At 46.1% G+C, this 24,227-nt stretch overlaps 1 protein-coding gene across 1 annotated transcript in view; it reads right to left on the bottom strand.

The window, feature by feature from the left end:
* The window catches only part of CYFIP2 (cytoplasmic FMR1 interacting protein 2), a 136,723-nt gene extending 112,816 nt beyond the window's left edge, over window positions 1-23,907 (bottom strand). Inside the window, exon 1 of the mRNA XM_089682845.1 lies at window positions 23,729-23,907. The gene's annotated coding sequence lies outside the window, so the exon portion shown is untranslated. The remainder of the gene's footprint in view (window positions 1-23,728) is intronic.
* Between the last annotated feature and the right edge of the window lie 320 nt (window positions 23,908-24,227).

Below are 24,227 nucleotides of genomic sequence, written 5' to 3'. Positions count from 1 at the left end.
TTTTCTTTCTGCTCTAGGAGGATGCAGAACCCTTGAGCTCTGTCTGGACAGTGCTGATTTGCCAGGTGCTCATCACATGCAGTTTCCCAAGAAAAAAACCTCTCTATCAATACATACCAAACTGAGCATGTACAGAGTGTCTCCACATGATATGTCTTATCAGGAGATAAGAGGGGGACACTGGAAGAAGGGGAGGATCAGAGAACACAGGATCAAACAGCGTTTTTACATAATGTGGATTAACCCCTTAGGTTCCACAGTGAGTATAACAAGAATGCTTTACTTCATATACAGACTGATTTTACTGTTGTGGGTTTAGTAACACTTTAAGGCAACATACATTAAACATAATACTGCATGTTAGGCATGTGTGTGTTAGTGCAAAACACAGGTATGAACAAGCCCTAAAAGGCCTGTTAAAAAAAGGATTTTTACTTTTTGTTCTCTAAGGCTTCATGCACATGACCGTACAGGGACCATGCAGTGTCCAGAACCTGACTAATCACTGTCCTAGTACCTGCCCTGCAACTATCCGTGTTTATGTGCTGGGGGTTGCATGGAGCGCGCACGCGCACACACACACGTACAGTGAGGAACAGAAGTATTTGAACACCCTGTGATTTTGCAAGTTCTCCTACTTAGAAATCATGGAGGGGTCTGAAATTCACATTGTAGGTGCATTCCCACTCTGAGAGAAAAATTCAGGAAATCACATTGTAGGATTTTTAAAGAATTTATTTGTCTTGCACCGCTGAACATAAGTATTTGAACACTGGCTCTCAAAGACCTGTTCCTGTGCCTTTAAAACAGCGGTTCTCAACCTGGGGGTCGCGACCCCTTTGGGGGTCGAACGACCATTTCCCAGGGGTCGCCTAAGACCATCGGAAAACACATATTTCCGATGGTCTTAGGAACCGAGACACCGCTCCTCTGACTCAGTCGATGTGTGGGCGGGATGACACGCTGCCCTGTCACCTGGCCACACCTCCGGGATCCCTCAACAACTCCGCCTCCTCGCCGCTGATTGGCCACCGGAACTGTAGCTCAGGAGAGGCACACAGGCGGCCAATCACCGGCGAGGAGGTGGAGCTTGGAGGGGAGGAGCCGAGCGGCAGCGCGCGTAGATCTAAGAAGATCGAGGGAACTGCCGGAGTAAGTGAAGAGGAGAGCGGCCAGAGAAGGAAGACAGCTGACAGGTAAGTGAGAGAGCGAGCCCAGGCTGGAGCAGGGGTCAGCAAGGTAAGTATCATTGGTGTCAGTGGGAGGAATAGTGCCCCATCATTTGTGTGACTAATACCAACAATGGGGCACTATTTCTCCCACTGACACCAATGATGGGGCACTATTTCCTCCCCCCCCCGCACTGACACCAATGATGGGGCACTATTCCTCCCCCCCACTGACACCAACGATGGGGCACTATTCCTCCCCCCCACTGACACCAACGATGGGGCACTATTCCTCCCCCCCACTGACACCAAGAATGGGGCACTATTCCTCCCCCCACCGACACCAACGATGGGGCACTATTCCCCCCCCTGACCCCAAAGATGGGGCACTATTTCCCCCTCCACCACACTGACATCAATGATGGGGCACTATTCCTCCCACTGACACCAATGATGGGGCACTATTCCTCCCACTGACACCAATGATGGGGCACTATTCCCCCCACTGACACCAATGATGGGGCACTATTCCCCCCACTGACACCAATGATGGGGCACTATTCCCCCCACTGACACCAATGATGGGGCACTATTCCCCCCACTGACACCAATGATGGGGCACTATTCCCCCCACTGACACCAATGATGGGGCACTATTCCCCCCACTGACACCAATGATGGGGCTCTATTCCCCCCACTGACACCAATGATGGGGCACTATTCCCCCCACTGACACCAATGATGGGGCACTATTCCCCCCACTGACACCAATGATGGGGCACTATTCCCCCCACTGACACCAATGATGGGGCACTATTCCTCCCACTGACACCAATGATGGGGCACTATTCCCCCCACTGACACCAATGATGGGGCACTATTTCCCCCACTGACACCAATGATGGGGCACTATTCCCCCCACTGACACCAATGATGGGGCACTATTCCCCCCAATGACACCAATGATGGGGCACTATTCCTCCCACTGACACCAATGATGGGGCACTATTCCTCCCACTGACACCAATGATGGGGCACTATTCCTCCCACTGACACCAATGATGGGGCACTATTCCTCCCACTGACACCAATGATGGGGCACTATTCCTCCCACTGACACCAATGATGGGGCACTATTCCTCCCACTGACACCAATGATGGGGCACTATTCCTCCCACTGACACCAATGATGGGGCACTATTCCCCCCACTGACACCAATGATGGGGCACTATTCCCCCACTGACACCAATGATGGGGCACTATTCCCCAACTGACACCAATGATGGGGCACTATTCCCCCCACTGACACCAATGTTGGGGCACTATTCCCCCCACTAACACCAATGTTGGGGCTCTATTCCTCCCACTGACACCAACGATGGGGCACTATTCCCCCCACTGACACCAACGATGGGGCACTATTCCCCCCAATGACACCAACGATGGGGCACTATTCCTCCCAATGACACCAACGATGGGGCACTATTCCCCCCACTGACACCAACGATGGGGCACTATTCCCCCCACTGACACCAACGATGGGGCACTATTCCCCTCACTGACACCAACGATGGGGCACTATTCCCCCCACTGACACCAACGATGGGGCACTATTCCCCCCACTGACACCAACGATGGGGCACTATTCCCCCCACTGACACCAACGATGGGGCACTATTCCCCCCACTGACACCAACGATGGGGCACTATTCCCCCCACTGACACCAACGATGGGGCACTATTCCTCCCACTGACACCAACGATGGGGCACTATTCCCCCCACTGACACCAACGATGGGGCACTATTCCCCCCAATGACACCAACGATGGGGCACTATTCCTCCCAATGACACCAACGATGGGGCACTATTCCTCCCAATGACACCAACGATGGGGCACTATTCCCCCCACTGACACCAACGATGGGGCACTATTCCCCCCACTGACACCAACGATGGAGCACTATTCCCCCCACTGACACCAACGATGGGGCACTATTCCCCCCACTGACACCAACGATGGGGCACTATTCCCCCCACTGACACCAACGATGGGGCACTATTCCCCCCACTGACACCAACGATGGGGCACTATTCCCCCCACTGACACCAACGATGGGGCACTATTCCCCCCACTGACACCAACGATGGGGCACTATTCCTCCCCCCCACTGACACCAAGAATGGGGCACTATTCCTCCCCCCACCGACACCAACGATGGGGCACTATTCCCCCCCCTGACCCCAAAGATGGGGCACTATTTCCCCCTCCACCACACTGACATCAATGATGGGGCACTATTCCTCCCACTGACACCAATGATGGGGCACTATTCCTCCCACTGACACCAATGATGGGGCACTATTCCCCCCACTGACACCAATGATGGGGCACTATTCCCCCCACTGACACCAATGATGGGGCACTATTCCCCCCACTGACACCAATGATGGGGCACTATTCCCCCCACTGACACCAATGATGGGGCACTATTCCCCCCACTGACACCAATGATGGGGCACTATTCCCCCCACTGACACCAATGATGGGGCTCTATTCCCCCCACTGACACCAATGATGGGGCACTATTCCCCCCACTGACACCAATGATGGGGCACTATTCCCCCCACTGACACCAATGATGGGGCACTATTCCCCCCACTGACACCAATGATGGGGCACTATTCCTCCCACTGACACCAATGATGGGGCACTATTCCCCCCACTGACACCAATGATGGGGCACTATTTCCCCCACTGACACCAATGATGGGGCACTATTCCCCCCACTGACACCAATGATGGGGCACTATTCCCCCCAATGACACCAATGATGGGGCACTATTCCTCCCACTGACACCAATGATGGGGCACTATTCCTCCCACTGACACCAATGATGGGGCACTATTCCTCCCACTGACACCAATGATGGGGCACTATTCCTCCCACTGACACCAATGATGGGGCACTATTCCTCCCACTGACACCAATGATGGGGCACTATTCCTCCCACTGACACCAATGATGGGGCACTATTCCTCCCACTGACACCAATGATGGGGCACTATTCCCCCCACTGACACCAATGATGGGGCACTATTCCCCCACTGACACCAATGATGGGGCACTATTCCCCAACTGACACCAATGATGGGGCACTATTCCCCCCACTGACACCAATGTTGGGGCACTATTCCCCCCACTAACACCAATGTTGGGGCTCTATTCCTCCCACTGACACCAACGATGGGGCACTATTCCCCCCACTGACACCAACGATGGGGCACTATTCCCCCCAATGACACCAACGATGGGGCACTATTCCTCCCAATGACACCAACGATGGGGCACTATTCCCCCCACTGACACCAACGATGGGGCACTATTCCCCCCACTGACACCAACGATGGGGCACTATTCCCCTCACTGACACCAACGATGGGGCACTATTCCCCCCACTGACACCAACGATGGGGCACTATTCCCCCCACTGACACCAACGATGGGGCACTATTCCCCCCACTGACACCAACGATGGGGCACTATTCCCCCCACTGACACCAACGATGGGGCACTATTCCCCCCACTGACACCAACGATGGGGCACTATTCCTCCCACTGACACCAACGATGGGGCACTATTCCCCCCACTGACACCAACGATGGGGCACTATTCCCCCCAATGACACCAACGATGGGGCACTATTCCTCCCAATGACACCAACGATGGGGCACTATTCCTCCCAATGACACCAACGATGGGGCACTATTCCCCCCACTGACACCAACGATGGGGCACTATTCCCCCCACTGACACCAACGATGGAGCACTATTCCCCCCACTGACACCAACGATGGGGCACTATTCCCCCCACTGACACCAACGATGGGGCACTATTCCCCCCACTGACACCAACGATGGGGCACTATTCCCCCCACTGACACCAACGATGGGGCACTATTCCCCCCACTGACACCAACGATGGGGCACTATTCCCCCCACTGACACCAACGATGGGGCACTATTCCCCCCACTGACACCAACGATGGGGCACTATTCCTCCCACTGACACCAACGATGGGGCACTATTCCTCCCACTGACATCAGTGATGGGGCACTACTCCTTCCACTGACACCAATGATGTGGCACTAGTCCTCCCACTGCAAAATTACAGTTATGAAGTAGCAACGAAAATAATTTTATGGTTGGGGGTCACCACAACATGAGGAACTGTATTAAGGGGTCGCGGCATTAGAAAGGTTGAGAACCACTGCTTTAAAAAGTCCACCTCTACTCCACTCATTAATCTAACTTAGTAGTACCTGTCTGAGCTCTTTAAAGACACCTGTCCACCCCACAGTCAGTCAGACGCCAACTACTACCATGGAAAAGACCAAAGAGCTGTCAGAAGACACCAGAGACAAAATTGTGGACCTCCACAAGGCTGGAAAGGGCTACGGAGCAATTACCAAGCAGCTTGGTGAAAATAGATCAACTGTTGGAGCAATTGTTAGAAAATGGAAGAGGCTAAAGACGACTGTCAGTCTCCCTCGGACTGGGGCTGCATGGAAGATCTCACCTCGTGGGGTATCACTGATGATAAGAAAGGTAAGGAATCAACCCAGAACTACAAGGGAGGAGCTGGTCAATGACATGAAGAGAGCTGGGACCACAGTGACCACTGTTTCAAAGGTCACTGTTGGTAGAACACTACGCCGTCATGGTTTCAAATCATGCATTGCACGGAAGGTTCCCCTGCTCAAGTCATCACATGGCCAGGCCCGTCTGAAGTTTGCCAGTGACCATCTGGATGATCCAGAGGAGGCATGGGAGAAAGTCATGTGGTCAGATGAGACCAAAGTAGAACTTTTTGGTCTAAACTTCACTCGTCGTGTTTGGAGGAAAAAGAAGGATGAGTTGCATCCCAAGAACACCATCCCTACTGTGAAGCATGGGGGTGGTAACATCATGCTTTGGGGGTGCTTTTCTGCGAAGGGTACTGGACGAGTGCACTGTATTAAGGAGAGGATGAATGGGGCCATTTATTGTGAGATTTTGAGCAACAACCTCCTTCCCTCAGTCAGAGCATTGAAGATGGGTTGTGGCTGGGTCTTGCAACATGACAACGACCCGAAGCACACAGCCAGGATAACCAAGGAGTGGCTCCGTAAGAAGCATATCAAGGTTCTGGAGTGGCCTAGCCAGTCTCCAGACCTAAATCCAACAGAACATCTTTGGAGGGAGCTGAAACTATGTGTTGCTCAGCGACAGCCCCGAAACCTGACAGATCTAGAGGAGATATGTGTGGAGGAGTGGGCCAAAATCCCTGTTGCAGTGCAAACCTGGTCAAGAACTACAGGAAACGTTTGACCTCTGTAATTGCAAACAAAGGCTTCTGTACCAAATATTAACACTGATTTTCTCAGGTGTTCAAATACTTATGTTCAGCAGTGCAAAAGAAATAAATTCTTTAAAAATCATACAATGTGATTTCCTGAATTTTGTTTTTTAAATTCCGTCTCTCAGAGTGGGAATGCACCTACAATGTGAATTTCAGACCCCTCCATGATTTCTAAGTGGGAGAACTTGCAAAATTGCAGGGTGTTCAAATACTTCTGTTCCTCACTGTATGCACCAGACCCAGATATTGTGCATTTGGAGCATACGTTCGTGCACGTGCTTTACGCCAACTCCATCACATAACCGCGTACTTTCGCATCTTCTAATTCATCTCAATAGGCGGCTGTATGCGGCAGGGGTTATATTATACAGGCTCTGCATGGACCCTGCCCTGTGAATGAAGCCAAAATTGTGTAGGGAAGCAATTAGATGCAATTATTTATAGATCCCCGTTTATAAGATACGGCAAAATAGTTGCTATTGCGCGTACAAAACTGATTTGGAGCATTGTGGTGCTGTCTATGATCACTCAACACTATAGTTTAGCCAGCTGGTGAGTATATGCTAGTAGAGAATGGAGCCAAGCAGACATCTTTAGGGCCACTGATGGACCAGGAAAGCATGTGACCTGTAAGATTAGGACTGTGGTCCAGGCTTCACACCTACTGAGTACCCCTGTGTTCTCCACAGTGCAAGGGAAGTGCTGGAAAGATGGAGAGACTGAGCATGTTCTGGAAGTCGCATACTAAGGCCTCTTTCGCATGGACAACCAGGGATGGGGGGGGGGGGGGGGGTGGATGATAATAGATGATGTTTTTGCTGCAATTTTACTACCCCTCGACTGCCAACCTAAAGCCTACAATACAGACGGGGGGAAGAAGGGGGTCTGTCTGTTCACTTGCTATGAACATGCATGGAAGATGTAACAAAGCCTGTCTGACAGGTGGAATTGTCTATCAAACTCGGCCATTCAAGTCACTGGAGCCATGCTGCAGTTTTGGCTCACATTTATGGCTCATTGGTCCCATTGAAAATTGTTCAGCAAAAAAAAAATGCTGGAGCGCCTCCTGAACACTTGAAAGCGGCTTTCTGAAAAGCGATCCACTGCAGACTGGCTCAAAGCAAACAGGCATGCTGCATATCCCATGCTGTGTGTACAGGGCCTTATTCAGGAACCAAACGGGCGCTAGGTGTACTTTATTTTGTGCGCACTTTTTGCTTTCACAGTACAGCTCCAGCCAAAGGTAATTATTTTGTTTTGAATAGAGCAGACCAGGGCTGGTGACAGTGCCAATTTTTTGACTGTCAAGCCTTTGGAGGGGAGATTTCTCCTAATTTCCTGACAGAACAGGAAGTGATGGAAAATCTGCCCAATGGTGACACAAAAAAACACATTTCTAAACATAACAGCTAGTACAGCCTTTCTCAACCTTTTTACCCTAGAGGAACCCTTGAAATAATTTTCAGGGCTTTGGGAACCGTGCAAAAATTAAGTTATCTGGGATCAGTGGGAAGAATGCCCTTTACATTAGTGGTCAGTATAAAGAATTAAATCCTTACAGTTGTGGTCAGAACTCCACAGAGAGCTCATGATGTCATACCACTGGTTCTGCCATTTGGCAATGGACCTGGAACCATGGAGGAACCATAAGATGGGAAGTCAACTAGCCACAGCTCAAGGAACCCCTAACCACCTCTGAAGGAACCCTAGTGTTCCACGGAACCCTGGTTGAGAATTCCTGAGCTAGTATTTCAATAGAATGGTCAGCAATGGCAGCCACATTATTTTCAAATTGCAGGTTTGATTTACAGTGACCTTCTCAGAAGCTCCAGAAGTCTACATAGGATAACTCCCACAAGCTTTTTCCAGCAGGAACACTGAGAAACGTAGCTTTGGTACCTTCAGCTCTGAATGTATTTATTGGCAAGGGGTGCTGAGGTGTGCTGGCAGGTTCATTGATGTTGGCTGCTAGGGGATCTATTGTCACTGTTGATAATCAATTTTTACGACGTGGTGATCTATCGTTGCTGGGGGTCTATTGTTGCTGGCTGAGTATCTATTGTTGCTGTGGGGTCAATTGTTGCAGAAAATATCTACTGCTGAGGGTGGGGTCTATTGTTGCTGGAGTCTGTTGATGTTGGCTTCTGGGAGATCTGTTGTTGCTGCAGGGGGTCTTTTGTTGTTGGGGTGGTATTTTGTTGTGGTGGTCCATTGTTGCTAGGAATATCTATTGTTGCTGGGGGGCTATTGCTGCTGCCTGTGGGGGGATCTACTTTACTGTTCTTCTTCTTATAATTAACAAATTCCATACAAAGTAAGTAGCACCACAAAATGATACTTGCCTCTGTATTCTCTAAAAGCAGCAGTACTGGGAGGTGGGTATGGGGTAGAACCCAGGGACAGTGCTCGGAGGTGCGTAGGGGGCGGAGACAAGAATCAACTTAGATGGGGGGTGTTCCTGTACTTATTCTCTGAGAAAAAAAGCCCTGGCCACAATACACAGCAACAGTAAGGGTCCTTTAACACGAAGCGGACCCATTTAGCGGATCTCCTTGCTCAGCCGAGGATCTCTCCACTGATCCCCGCTGAGCAAGCAGATGACAGCTCTGTTTCTGCTCCCTGCTGCAGAGCAGACACAGAGCTGCTCGCACTCCTCAATGGGCAGTTGGATGAAAATGGGCCTCCTGTCTATTTTCATCTGACACTGTCCAACGAACGGAGGGGGAAGTGGATCCCCATCTGTCCCTTTTTGGCGGATCAGATCGGATTGGATGTCGGTGGGTGTAAATAGACACATGTCCATTTACACTCGCAGCTCCATAGAGGAGAATGGAGGTTCCAATCAGGTTCGCCTGAAAAACGAGTAGGCAGATCCGATCGAAACGTCCATGTGAAAGAGCCCTAAGGGTCCTTTCACACGGGCATTCAGTTTTTTCCATCAGTTCAGTCACCTTTTTTCCAAGAAAAAGCAGATCAATTCACATCGGTTTTTCATCAGTTTACAAACGATTTTTACATCCTTTACAATGCAAAAACAGACCATATGTCCGTTTACATCTGTTTACATCCGTTTCTTTGTCCGTTCTGGGATTTTTTATGGAAGAAAAAAAGGGTTTTCTTCCATTCAAAAAAACAGATGTTAACAGAGGCGGACATTAATGGATGTAAACAGATGATTAGCAACTGCTAGTCTATAGAAATACATGGGGGACCGTTTTTCAACTGTAAACAGACAGATGAAAAACAGACATACAGAACGCCCGTGTGAAAGGGGCCTAAGGCTTCATGCACACAGGGTGTCTTTTCAGTCCACTCGAATGCCAGAACACCCAGCAGAAGAACATTTCCTAAAAAATGCACCTAAAGTGTCCCAAAAGACTACAGGGAGGACACCTTCTGCTTCTGGTCACCTAGGTGATCGGACCAGAAGTGGGAGCGGGTACCTGTCAAATTCGGGTACCCACTCCCCCCACGCCCCCCAAAGGAACCAATCCTTAATGGGGAGCGGGGGAGCAGTCCTTAAAGCGGAATTTCCCCTATTGGGTGGAGCTCCGCATTAACGCTTAAATGTACCTAAATGTAGCTAGCGTTTCGATGCATTTACACACGTTTAGGCGAGTTCAGCTTTTTTCTGCTTTTCATCTCCTCTCCTGAATGTGCCATTGTTGTTTTTTTTTTTTAACCTGTAAATGCTCCTCTTCTAGTATGCCCGTGTGAATGGACACATAGGCTTACCTAGAGGTGTTTTTACAGGCTGAAAAAAAGCCAAATGCCTGTAAAAGCGTCATTTTTAAGCCCAGTGTACATGAGGCCTAAAAAAGAAAAATTTCAGTCAACAGTTGCTCAGCGTTGGCCTGAAAAGTGCATTCTAAGGGAATGATATTGTAGTCTGCTGCAGGCAGAATGAAGCATTGCCTCAGTTCTTTCTTCCTTTGCAAATAAACTGTTTAGTGCAGGTTCTGCCAGGTCAGTAACACACAAACCATGAGAACTGATAATCCTACTTCTGTACAAAAGCTGCAAGCAGATATAAAATAAGCACCATTTACCTCGGCCATGTATTCCTATTTATCATTCAGTGCATTTTAAATACATGAAGTAGAAGTGGCTGAATCTTTTTGATATTAGCATCCTGTAATCCCCTGCAGAGCAGCACTTAGACTGGAAGGGGGAAGGGCTGTACTCTGAGCTAAAAGGGCTCCTTACTACTTAGTTAAAGTGAAAATGTGTATATGGGAGGAAAACGCAGACCTATTCAAATGCAGAAACCCCTTCATTGTCCTATGGGCAGGGCCAGGTGCTTGGTACCTGGGTTGGAAGAATGGCACACAGGGTCCAGAGGAAGGTTGACCATTGGGTTGAGTTTCAGGCATGACATATAACAAACCGACCAACAAAACCGAACGTAACAGTTCCAGATGCAATGCTCAAAAAAATTAAATGAAGACTTTGAAAACACATCAGATCTCAATGAGGAAAGATATCATGCTGGATATCTATACTGATGTGGACGGGGTAATGTGTTAGGAACATAAGGATACCCCATTGTTTGATGGAAATGAAAATGATCAACCTACAGAGGACTGAATTCAAAGACACCCCGAAAATCTAAGTGAAAAAATTATGCAGCAGGCTAGTACAGTTTTCTGAAAATTCATTGCAGCAACTCAAAATGGTCCTCAGTAGTTTGTATGGCCCCCATGTGCTTGTATGGATGCCTGACAACGTCGGGACATGCTCCTAATGAGACGATGGATGCCCTGGGGTATTTCCTCCCAGATCAGGACCAGGGCATCACTGAGCTCCTGGACAGTCCGAGGTGCAACCTGGCGGTGTTGGATGGACCAAAACATGATATCCAAGAGGTGTTCTATTGGATTTAGGTCAGGCGAGCATGGGGGCCATTCAATGGTATCAAATCCTTCATTCTCCAGGAACTGCCTGCATACTTTTTCCACATGAGGCCGGGCAATGTTGTGTACCAGAAGGAACCCAAGACCCACTACACCAGCGTAGGGTCTAATAATGGGTCCAAGGATTTCATCCCGCTACCTAATGGCAATCAGGGTGCCATTGTCTAGCCTGTAGGGGTCTGTGCATCCCTCCATGGATACGCCTCCCCAGACCATCACTGACCCACCGACAAAACGGTCATGCTGAACAATGTTACAGGCAGCAGAACGTTCTCCATGGTTTCTCCAGACCCTTTTACGTCTGTCACATGTGCTCAGGGTGAATCTGCTCCCATCTGTGAAAAGCACAGTGTGTCAATGGTGGACCTGCCAATTCTGGTATTCAATGGTAAATGCCAATAGAGCTCTATGGTCTGAGTAGTGAACATAGGACCCACTAGAGGATGTTGGGCCCTCAGGCCACCCTCATGAAGTCTGCTTCTGATCGTTTGATCAGAGACATTCACACCAGTGGCCTGCTGGAGGTCATTTTGAAGGGCTCTGGCAGGGCTCATCCTGTTCCTCCTTGCACAAAGGAGCAGATATCGATCCTGCTGATGGGTTAAGGACCTTCTATGGTCCTGTCCAGCTCTCCTAGAGTAACTGCCTGTCTCATGGAATCTCCTCTATGCTCTTGACACTGTGCTGGGAGACACAGCAAACCTTCTGGCAATGTCACATATTAATGTGGCATCCTGGAACAGTTGGACTGCCTGTGAAACCTCTGTAGGGTCCAGGTGTCGCCTCATGCTACCAGTAGTGATACTGACCCTAGCCAAGTGCAAAACTAGTGAAAAACAGTAAAAAAAAAAGAAGAGTAGGCAAAAAAATGTCAGTTGCCTCCACCTGTAAAACCATTCCTATTTTGGGGGTTGTCTCATTGTTGCCCATCTAGTGCACCTGTTGTTAATTTCATTATCACTAAAGCAGCTGAAACTGATTAACAACCCTCTCTGCTACTTAACTGACCAGATCAATATCCCAGGAGTTTCATTAACTTGATGCTATACTCTGAATAAAAAGTGTTCCTTTAATTTTTTTAAGCAGTGTACTAGCAAATGCATTGACACTGGCAGTACAGGAATGCCTGTAGTAGTAATCTTACAGCAGCCTATCTTCAGCTTTAAATTTATCACATAGCATAGCCTACATTACTGGAGCAGCACCTGTGTAGAGGGTGGCTAACAGAGTGGCAGTACATGTTTGAAAAATAATTTCAGGCCTGAAGATTACACAAATACCCAAAACATTATGTTTTCTGAAAGCAGACACCCTAGAGAATAAAATAGTGGTAGTTTCATTTTTTTTATATTTTTATGCAAACAAACGTCATCAGTTATCCTAATTTTTGGTAGTTTCAATTTTTCTCTCACGATATTATTGCAAACGTCTAGGAAACGCAAAATGTCAGTAAAAATCACACTAAAATGAATTTTAAGGCAAACAAACGCAATAAATTTTTGGTAAAATATAAAAGATGAGATTGTGCCGAGTAAATAGATACCCAACATGTCAAACCTTAAATTTGTGTGCACCTATGAAATGGTGACAAACTTCAGTACCCTATGTTTTCTACAGGAGCCTATAGGTCATCACTTTAGCGCTTCTGAGGAGGTCTGGTGCTAGAATTATTGCTCTCACTCCGGTGTGAACGGTGATATGTAACGTGTACTGCAATTGAAATGTTCACGCATAGGCGCCCCGACATATGCGTTAACGTTCGTACATGCGTATATGTGGGGGTCCCAACAGGGGCGGACTGACCATTCGGGAACTCAGGCGCTGCCCGAGGGCCCAGGGTCAGTAAGGGGCCCCATGAGATGCCCCTGGTACCTTTCATATGCTTTTTTGGGTGTGGTTTGAGTGTGGGCGAGGACACAGGGGCCCCGTGATCCCCTATTGTCCGGGGGCCCCATGAGTTGTCAGTCCGCCCCTGGGTCCCAATATGTTCTTGGGGGGGATGTTATGTGCTTGGGTGTAACTTTATTTTTACAAACAAAAATACATTTTTTTTTCACTTATTTTAATTTTAATAACATAAGGGACACAAATTCCCTATGTGATGATTTTTTGGTGATAGGTTCACTTTATTGAGACCTGCAAGGTCTAAAGGACCCTGCATGTCTCCTCAGTGATCCATTAGATGTATTGCAATGCAGACCGCATTGTCATACATCTTTCCCCGGCTATTCTAGCCAGGAAAGGGACAGCAGTGACCCGGAAGTGACATCATGGATGTCACCTTTCGGGTCACACAAAGAAGGGGAGGGGAGTGGACGTTCATCCACTCTTCTCTCTCCCCTCCACTAGCTGGCACCCACCATGGTGTTCCCAGATGGGCAAGCGAAGCCCAGTTACATGGAATCCGGGGCTGTGGAAGCAATCGGCAGCAGCGGAGCCACCTGATTGCTTCCAGCTGACAGGCAGGAGTCTGCTCGTCAGATTTACACACAATCCCAGTGGCTGTAGCGACTGGATTTTGTATAAAACCCCTCGCTGTCAGGTCCATATGACGTATGTACCTGGCAGCAAAATGGCTTATCTACATTAAATTTGACTCAAAACCTGTGTAATTAATATGTATTCAGTTTGACAGGAATGAGTTGGCAACCCTAAGTACATGAGGCACTGAGAAAAGTGGTGCTAGTCCTACGGTGCAGTCTGGAGGATAGTAGAGCAAACAGACAAAAGTGTCCTTATGTGTCCCTCCTCGAATAGGAACCTTTCCCTAAGTTACTGCTCCTAGCAAGCAGGGTTCATTTCCCTAACTTAGCCACTCGCAACTGAGAGCCATATGGAGAGGGGCACTGCTATTAACATTGCCCACACTAAAGATGGCCACCGAGGCCACCCAGTGTTGCAGTGTCCAGTTAGTTTGTGACACCTACAGAGTCTGCAGAGGATTCCCATCCTCCCATCCTCCATTCCATTTGTACAATGGCACAACAACACAGTGCCACCAAAGAATGGAGAGCAAACTGCACCTGCCTACACCCCAATTACTGGGTTGGCCCAATCTTTAAAGTAGAACTATAGTCAAAATTTTTTTTTTCATTTTGGATAGAGTAAGGGAGGGTTATAACCCCTGTCAGTTTATTTTTTGCCATGTGTGTCCCATTGGGGAAATTGACCTTTACTTCCTGTCCCATAGCCAAAACAGGAAGTGAGAGGAAATCCCTGCAAATTAAGGGAATTCCTTGGGGACCCTCAGGTCACCAGAACTAGTGTCTCCATTGTAACATTTTCCCACTATTACTCTTCTGGGGACAACCCAAAACTTGGGAATTTCTTTTACTATCACTTTACTATTCAGTGAACATAGTAAACAAGACAAATAGAGAGGGTGAATTTCCCCAACGGGGGCACAGCTAGCAATAAAAACTGACCAGTGTTCTAATCCCTCTTCACTCTATCCAAAACTAAAAAAAAAAGCTTTGCCTTTAGTTATACTTTATCGTTTCATGACAGTGTAGCTTGCAGGAAAGTTCAGGACCTAGCTGTGCTGTCTAGTATAGGTGTATAAATCACATGACCGGCTGAACACGGGGAGCATGGGACTCCTACCCTTTCCTCTCATGTCACTTCACTCGTCCTTAGTGATTGGACGCTCAGACCCCCAAAGCTGTCACATGGAGGAAGGGAGTCCTATGCCCTCTGTAAGCCTCAAGTCCTAATTTGGAGCCAGCACAGGCCTTTCCTTCTTCATTTCCAGTGGCTGAACCATGCAGAGGAGGAGCAAGAGGAAAGCGAGTATGTGCAACTGGAGAGGGTTGCAATAATTGACCCTGCTGCTTAGTTGTGCATTGCCAAAGCACAATTTAACTTGAAATACTTACCTGTTAAGCTTTTGTCTGGTATCAATGAGCAGGTGATACCTGGTGAGAGCCACAGAATGGACTATGACATGTGGGTGGCAGAGGCACTGACTGGTGGGTGAGTAGAGGCAGCCAGTCAGTTCTTCCCCACACAGATCTCAAATTGCCTCAGCCTGCAGGGAACTATAGGGCGGCTTAGTAAATTTGCATCTAGAAAGGTTGCTTATAGTAGCTGTGAATAAATATATATATATATATATACTGTATATATATAATACATTTTTTTATCCTAGTAGACAAGTGATATGTAGTTTTAGAAATTTGTCCTTACTCCCTGTCCTGTTGACCAGACAAGTAGGACATGACAGGTATACAGATAACATATAAAACATATCAGAAGGAGGTTTTGGGCACTTGATCGTTGTTTCTATTAGCTGTTCCAGTTAAATCTTGGGTCTGGTAAATAGGAAATAATCTTTTTTTAAGCAATTCAGCAAGTTGTAGTGGCCATCAGTCAGAACATGTCTCGTGTAGACTTGTGTTTGGCTAGGAAAGAACCAGACACGGTTTGTAAATTCTAGAAGGTAATTTGACTAAATGTAATATTTAATAAAAATACAAAGCAATTTTAATGGTTCAAAAGGTCCCTCTTAATCAGGGTTTAAAACAATTGGGTGGAGAAGAACTGATGCTTGACTAGGTAAATATGGAGTGATCCCAAAGGGAGGTTTGCGGGACATACAGTGCCGTTAGAAGGATCTGCTCCAGACACACGTTTAAGCTGCCTCTCTAGTATCAGTTCCTCTTTTCCCAATTTTTCCAAGCATTGTTAAAGGGGATCCCAAATGCATTGAATTTGTACTGAATGTTATTTTCAATAAAATGTGTGTCTGGATGCTGCAAAATGTGTCTTCACCACGCACCATGAATACAACCTAAAAACCTGTCTAGGTTTCTAACCCTTCCCCAGGTGTTCAAAATGCAGGGAAATATTTGACTGGAGATGGACTTTAAAGTAGAACTTCACGATTATATTTTTTAATTCTTTGGTTCTCCCACCTCGCATATAAAAAAGTGCCAATCTTCTTTTACCCTCTCTATGCTCCAGTGTTGTTCTCAAATTCCTCATTGGCCTAGCCTAGCCCAGTCTGTTCAATGAGGTCCCCCCCAGGAAGGAATGTAAATAACAGGCTGGGCTCACAGTACTCCAGGGCTAAGCAGCATACACTAGTACATGAGTGCCACTTAGACATAGTAGAATGCTTGCCCCCCAGCTGATGCTGAAGGAAGAAGAAGTCTGGCTGACATCACTGAACTGGTAAGAAGACTGCATGAAAAAAGGTATGTATAGGGTTTAAAAAAAAAAGCAGATGGCTTTTGGGTTTTACATGTGTAGCACCCCTCCTGAACCCAAAAAGCATGGTGGTAGATTACTTAGGTAGTAGTGGACTGTGAACAGATGGGCACAAACAAAAAGGAGTTTATTGACTCTAACTCAAAACTCCTGGAAGAGAGGAGTAGGGAGTTCAAAACACCCGTTACTGGCCTGCAGACTCAATAGCTCAAAAAGAAGAAACACCAGTACAGAAAAGAGCCTTTCAGCTGAATACAGAAATCTGTACCTTCCTAATAGCCGACATCTCCATTAGCGACCAAATCTTTCCAAGTGGCAGCAGCAATAGTCTCGATGTTCCCATCTTGATGCTTTCCCAGGCTCTCCACTAGGTCTTCATCCAGAACCTCATGTGGCAGAGTAACCTCTGGTACTTCATCTCAGACATCATCTGTACTTCTCCTGTCCTCAAGTCAGGCTCACACACCACAGAGCCTCAACCACTAGGACTCACTGGACACCCAAACATCTTCTGCTCCAAGCAAACATACAGGACTCAGGCTTCCAGCCTAATCACTCAGCTGCTTCTCATACACCCACCCCAAGCCAGAGCCTGGAAAGAAGAGAGATCACTTGGCCCTCCTCAAATTTGTATACTCTCCCCCAGTATGTACCATTGGCCATTAATCTCCTACTGGTTGTCTAGGGGAAGTATGAATATTTGTTAGTCAGCTTCACTATAGTTTCATATACCAATACCAGAGGCACCAGTGACACCTACTGACAGAAGAGAAAATCTACAGCTCCACTGAATTTAGGGGAAAACCAAATGAACAAGTAAACTAGAAACCATCTAGGTTGTCTACTACCCAGCAGAACAAGTAAACTAGAAACCATCTAGATTGTTTACTACCCAGCAGAACAAGTAAACTAGAAACCATCTAGATTGTCTACTACTTAGCAGAACAAGTAAACTAGAAACCATCTAGGTTGTCTACTACCCAGCAGAACAAGTAAACTAGAAACCATCTAGGTTGTCTACTACCCAGCAGAACAAGTAAACTAGAAACCATCTAGGTTGTCTACTACCCAGCAGAACAAGTAAACTAGAAACCATCTAGATTGTTTACTACCCAGCAGAACAAGTAAACTAGAAACCATCTAGATTGTCTACTACCCAGCAGAACAATTAAACTAGAAACCATCTAGGTTGTCTACTACCCAGTAGAACAAGTAAACTAGAAACCATCTAGGTTGTCTACTACCCAGCAGAACAAGTAAACTAGAAACCATCTAGGTTGTCTACTACCCAGCAGAACAAGTAAACTAGAAACCATCTAGGTTGTCTACTACCCAGCAGAACAAGTAAACTAGAAACCATCTAGGTTGTCTACTACCCAGCAGAACAAGTAAACTAGAAACCATCTAGGTTGTCTACTACCCAGCAGAACAAGTAAACTAGAAACCATCTAGGTTGTCTACTACCCAGCAGAACAAGTAAACTAGAAACCATCTAGGTTGTCTGCTACCCAGCAGTACTAAATTTGTCAAGTAGCCCCTATTTAGGGCAGGGTAGCTACCCAAGCTGGAAGATCTGCATTAAGGGCCAATTCACACCATTGCGATGCATTAGTGCACAAACATTATGCCATTTTTTAATGTGCATTGCGTTAAGTTGGTCCATTCATTCCTAGCAGTGCACTGCATGTTAGTAAGGGGCATTGGGGTGAAATTCAGAATGCAATTTGCATTGCAGTTACATGTGCATTACTGTAATAGTGTGAATGAGCTCTAAACATTGATAAAACAATATCCTGGTACATTGTGTAAGCATTCTACAGTATCAGTGGCTGAATAAAACAGCACAGTGGTATACGGTTACTTCTAAGAAAGCAGAAGACTGACACACAATACGTGGGAGCCACAGGCTAGAAGACATCCACTGGGTTGGTACACAGTTACTGTGAAGAAAGCTGGTAGACAGGATAACAACCAGATACTAGGAAAGCAAAGGCCTCCTACTCAGTGCTAGTGTGCAGAGCTATTGCAATAGCATAGTTATCATTTTCAAATAATCTACAGGGATGCTTTGCTACTAAGACATACTGCGACGGTCATAAAAACCAATATTCCAGAAAATATAGACCTTAATCTTTACCATTCCATCACAACTCCTGAACAGGTTTAAAGGAAAACCTACATGCTGGTCCTCATGCTTTTTAGGCTGACCATACATTATACAAATTTCTTTAGAAAATTGCTTTAGATTTACCAAAAACCATAGAATATGAGGTCAAACCTAAACAACACTTTTAATTGTATCCAATTAGGTGGGCCCTTGCACTACATAGTTGAAGGTAAATCTAAAGGAAATTGGGCAGAAATTGGACAGAAAATTTTATAGTGTAAGGACAGCCTGACCATGACCATGACCATGAATACCTGTAAGTAGACTCAGTAGGGTGTCCCACAAATAGTTGCAGGTGGGAAGTAATAAGAGGCCAACAGCAATTACCTGTGGATGTGGATCTGCCATGGTTAAACACTGATTACATGAGAATAACCTCATTGATCTCCTACGGGTAATCACAGAGGGGGTTATTTATTACAACTAGAGAGTGCAAAATCTGGTGCAGCTCTTCATAGGAACCAATCAGATCCTAGGTTTTATTGCCAAAACGTAATTGGACAAACTGGAGTTAGAAACGGTATGGCTACCAGTCACAGCTGAACCAGATTCTGAGTGCTCCAGTTTTAGTAAATCTCCCCCAGTCTGCCCCATTGCAAGTCTGAATGGGACTTTAATGCATATAAGGACTTGCATTGTATACACCGAATAGTAAGGGGTCAGTCCACCCAACAGTTGTAATGTAGTTATAAGTGGAGACTGCTAGGCAAAATACTGATAGTAACGGGTCAGTCCACCAAACAAATATAATTTAGTTATAGGTGGTGACTGGTGGGCAAAATACTGATAGTAACGGGTCAGTCCACCCAACAGTTATAATTTAGTTATAGGTGGTGACTGGTGGGCAAAATACTGGTAGTAATGGGTCAGTCCACCCAACAATTATAATTTAGTTATAGGTGGTGACTGGTGGGCAAAATACTGATAGTAAGGAGTCAGTCCACCCAACAATTATAATTTAGTTATAGGTGGTGACTGGTGGGCAAAATACTGATAGTAAAGGGTCAGTCCACCAAACAAATATAATTTAGTTATAGGTGGTGACTGGTGGGCAAAATACTGATAGTAAAGGGTCAGTCCACCCAACAATTATAATTTAGTTATAGGTGGTGACTGGTGGGCAAAATACTGATAGTAAAGGGTCAGTCCACCAAACAAATATAATTTAGTTATAGGTGGTGACTGGTGGGCAAAATACTGATAGTAAAGGGTCAGTCCACCCAACAATATTAATTTACTTATAGGTGGTGACTAGTGGGCAAAAGCAGCCCCTGGATTCTTCTTATATGTCTTAGGTGGGTCAACAGTGAGATCTCCCTTCCATAATTCCTAACTCTGCTCCCATCCACCTGGGAATTTTTGGTGTTCCTGCTCAATTTTGTGTTTTGAATTCCACAGGTATGCAGATCCAGTAAGGCAGATCTTGCCAATAAAGTCCCTGAGGCTATAGGGACTGCCAAAATATATATTTTTGGAAGATCAATATTTTTCCACTTTCAGACAGAAAGGGAGTAACCTGTTAATATGGTCCCACCTCTCTCTGGCCTGACCCACCACAGTTATGAACCAAGATCTAAGAAAAAACTGCCATGGTACGCCAACTAGGGACATGGCAGCAGTCATACGATCCAATCTCCACACAGTAGTGGCATAGAACAAAGTTTATGAACAGTCGATTCAAGTGAAGTGATTCAGTCTGATATCATCAATATTCATTGGGCCAGAAGAATTCATACTGGGTGATCTATTATTTCCGATAGACTGGGTGGCTCTGGGACCGGGTGTACCTGTGCAGGTCTGTTATTGCCCACAGACTTCTTATGATTTGCAGCCAGATTTTTTTATGCCTATGGGTGCCAGTTTGTACAAGGAAAATACTCACCTGGTTTACAGCACCACAAAGCAAAGCGCATTGATCATTAAACTCTAACTAGAAGACATTTAGTTTGCTGTTTAAATACTGTTTTCATTCTTTTTTTACCCCTTTTTTGGTACTGATCTCCTCAAGCACTTTTCAGTCACTTCGTTCCTCAGCTGGTCATACATGGATTGAAATTCAACCGGTTCAACAGGGACCAGATGTATTTCAATGAATGTATTTGGGCACTATGGTTGTACAGAAGTTGATCCACTGATCGAATTCTGTACAACTGCCCTGTCGAAATTTCCCTGCTCGATGAGTGCTGCAGGATTAAAACTGCAATGCTGATCAGCGTATTCTGATGGCATGGAAGCCTCCTCACTGTTAGAATACAATAGCTCAGTGGGAGGATTCCCCCATCCACTTTAAAACTGAATAATGTATGGGCTGCCTTACATGCCCTCGCTCCAGCTCCAGCTGCTCTGGGCTTGCTTCCTGATAGGTATGACAGGGAAACATTCCTGTGTAATGTGTGTCACAACAACCACTTGTAATCTCCACCAGGGGTGCAAGGGAAAAGGGTGACAACACAGAAGTACAACTGGAAGACAGTTGTCACTCCATAACAGGAAGTGCCTGAACAAGGCTCTTCACAGCAGGATTAACAGATATAGTTTTAATATAAACTACAGATTTAAAAGCAATTAAGCACAACTTTTGGAATTGTATTAATATTTTTAAAGCATTTATGAGATTTTAGTGTTTGGATTTGGATCTTCGTTAACACAGAAAAGATACCAAGCTGGTAAATAGAGTTTCTAAGCCGAGGACCAGAAATATATTTTTCCTGTACAAACATGGGTAGAGCCTGAGCACATATCGGCATATTACACTGAAGATACCAGGCACAAAATAGTATTGCAATTCTTGCCTAGTACAATATTGGGGTATAGTGTTGGCCAGCACCACAGAGGAAAAAATATTTTGGGTGCTTATTACAGATGATTGTAAAATGAGTAAAGAGTGTGGCCTAAACATATTTCTGGGGTACATCACTAGGGGTTCACCAGCAGGAGAAAGGAGGTCATGATTCCTTTACATGGATTTCTAGTTATCACTAAAGGGATCGCCAGTAGGAAAAAGGAGATCCTGATTTCCATATATAGATCTTTATTTATCAATAGAGGGATCTCCAGTAGGAAAATGGAGGTCCTGATTCCTCTGTATGGATCTTTAGTTTTCACTAAAGGGATCACCAGCAGGAGGAAGGAGATCCTGATTTCCCTATATAAATCTTCATTTCTCACTAGACAGATCTTTAGTCATCTCTAGTGGGATCACCAGCAAGAGGAAGGATCACCTGATTCTCCTATAGAGATCTTTAGTTATCTCTAGGGGGACCACAAGCAGGAAGCAGGATCAACCTGATTCTCCTATAGAGATCTTTAGTCATCTCTGCAGGAATCATCAGTAGGTGGAAGGAGATTCTGATTTCTCTACATGCTGTACAACTTTAGTTATCACAAGAGAGATTCCCAAAAACATTAATGAGGTCCTGATTTCTCTATCTAGATCTTTAGTTATTACTAGAGGGATCACCAGCAAGAGGGAGGTCTTAATTCTTTTATACAGATCTATAGTTATCACTAGATGGATCACCAACAGGTGGAAGGAGGTCCTGATCACTCTATCTAGGTCTTTTGTTATCACTAGAGGGGTCACCAGCAAGAGGAAAGTCCTGATTCCCCTATACAAATCTTTAGGTATCACTAGGGGATCATCAGCAGGAGGGAGGTCCAGATTCCTCTATAATCTTTGATTATCAATAGAAGGGTCACCAGCAGGTGGGAGGAGGTCTTGATTCCTCTATATAGATTTTTAGTTATCACTGGAAGGGTCACCAGCAGGAGGAAAGAGGTCCTGATTCCCCTATATAGATCTTTCGTTATCACTGGAGGGATCACCAGCAGGGGGAAGGAGGTCCTGATTCCTCTATATAGGCCTTTCGTTATCACTGGAGGGATCACCAGCGGGGTGAAGGAGGTCCTGATTCCTCTATATAGACCTTTTTAAACAGATATATTCTAATTAGATCTTTATTTATCACTAGAAGGATCACCTGAAGGAGGAAAGAGGCCCTGATTCCCCTAGTTAGACCTCATTTAGAATACTCTGTCAGGTTCTGTAGACCCCTGGAAAGGTCCGAGGGATAAAACATTTCACGAGAGATTATAGGAACATAATATGTACAGTCTCATGGAAAGAAGGGAAATAGGGGGTATTGATTTAACGTTTAAATACATGAAGGGTGTGAGTAAGGTTCAAGAGGGAAGTATTTTCAGTATGAAGCTCAGACCAAGAACACGGGGACTGTTCCTCAAACTAGAGGGAGTAAAAGTTCAAACCTAACCTTTATTATTATTTCCCAAAAGAGTAGTTGATGCGTGCAACAGACTTCCAGCGGTGGTAGTAAGTCAACATTAAGTAAATTTAGACATACTTGGGCTAAACGTAGATCTATACTTTTCAAAATGGGCTAAAAAAAAATGAAAAACACAGACTCAGTACACCACTTGGTCTTTTTTTGCCATTGCTCTTCCATGTTTCTATATCTGGCCTCCTACATAGGTGGTTAGATGCAGCATCAGACAACCCCTCTACCCAAAACTCAAGGAGGAATCTGGAAAAGCAGATTGTGCAGATTCAGATGATGCCATCTTGAACATCGGCAGCTAGCAGGTGCTTCTGGGCTGAGCAGCACACATGACATCATACAGCATTGCAATAGGATGAATGGAAACCCCATGATACAGAATGAATGATGGAAGATATGGCCAGTGTATGATGGGCATTGCAGGTGGAAGCTGGCTGACATTTTCTGCTGAATGAGCTTACCCTTCCCTGCCCATAGCAGAAAATACAAATAAGACCCACAGTGGTGGGATGGAAAGGGTGAAGCTAGTAAATTGCAGCAGCAATCCCTATGACAGGCTGATGTCACTTACCAGCTCAGCAGCAGCTCATGGTCCTAGGGAGGCTGGAGAAGGATGCTGGGGGCTCAGGTGCAAGCGGATGCTGCTGGCCTTCTCTGCATATATTTTATTTTTCTCTATAAAAATCCGAGCGCAGTCACAGGCTGATGTCTCCCACCATCCTTCGGCTCTGATCAGCTTGTGTGTCTCTCCCCTCCCCTCTCTCCCACCCCCTCACAAAGAGCCCAACATGGCTGCAGCAGCAGCAGATGGGAAGTACTGTTGTATGCGTCCCCCCTCCCTTCCCACTCAGACACCAGCCACCCCCCTAACAGAGGTCATATTATTTATTCTAGGCATAGAACACAAGCTCAGTGTGACCATTGAATGTCTCGGTGACGGCGCTACTGTTCATTCATATAGCCATTTATTTCATGCGTTAATTCACCCAAGACATATAGTTCAGTTTATGATGGCATGAAACCGCCGGTGAGTTTCCTGTATCTCGGAGGAAGGGTTGATGTATTCTTCT

This window comes from Staurois parvus, unplaced genomic scaffold (genome assembly GCF_062004578.1).
Source record: "Staurois parvus isolate SC_StPar_1 unplaced genomic scaffold, SC_StPar_1.0 ptg000298l, whole genome shotgun sequence".
NCBI lineage: Eukaryota > Metazoa > Chordata > Amphibia > Anura > Ranidae > Staurois > Staurois parvus.
Note: the sequence above shows the minus strand (reverse complement) of the source record. Positions and strands in the feature narration are given on the sequence as shown.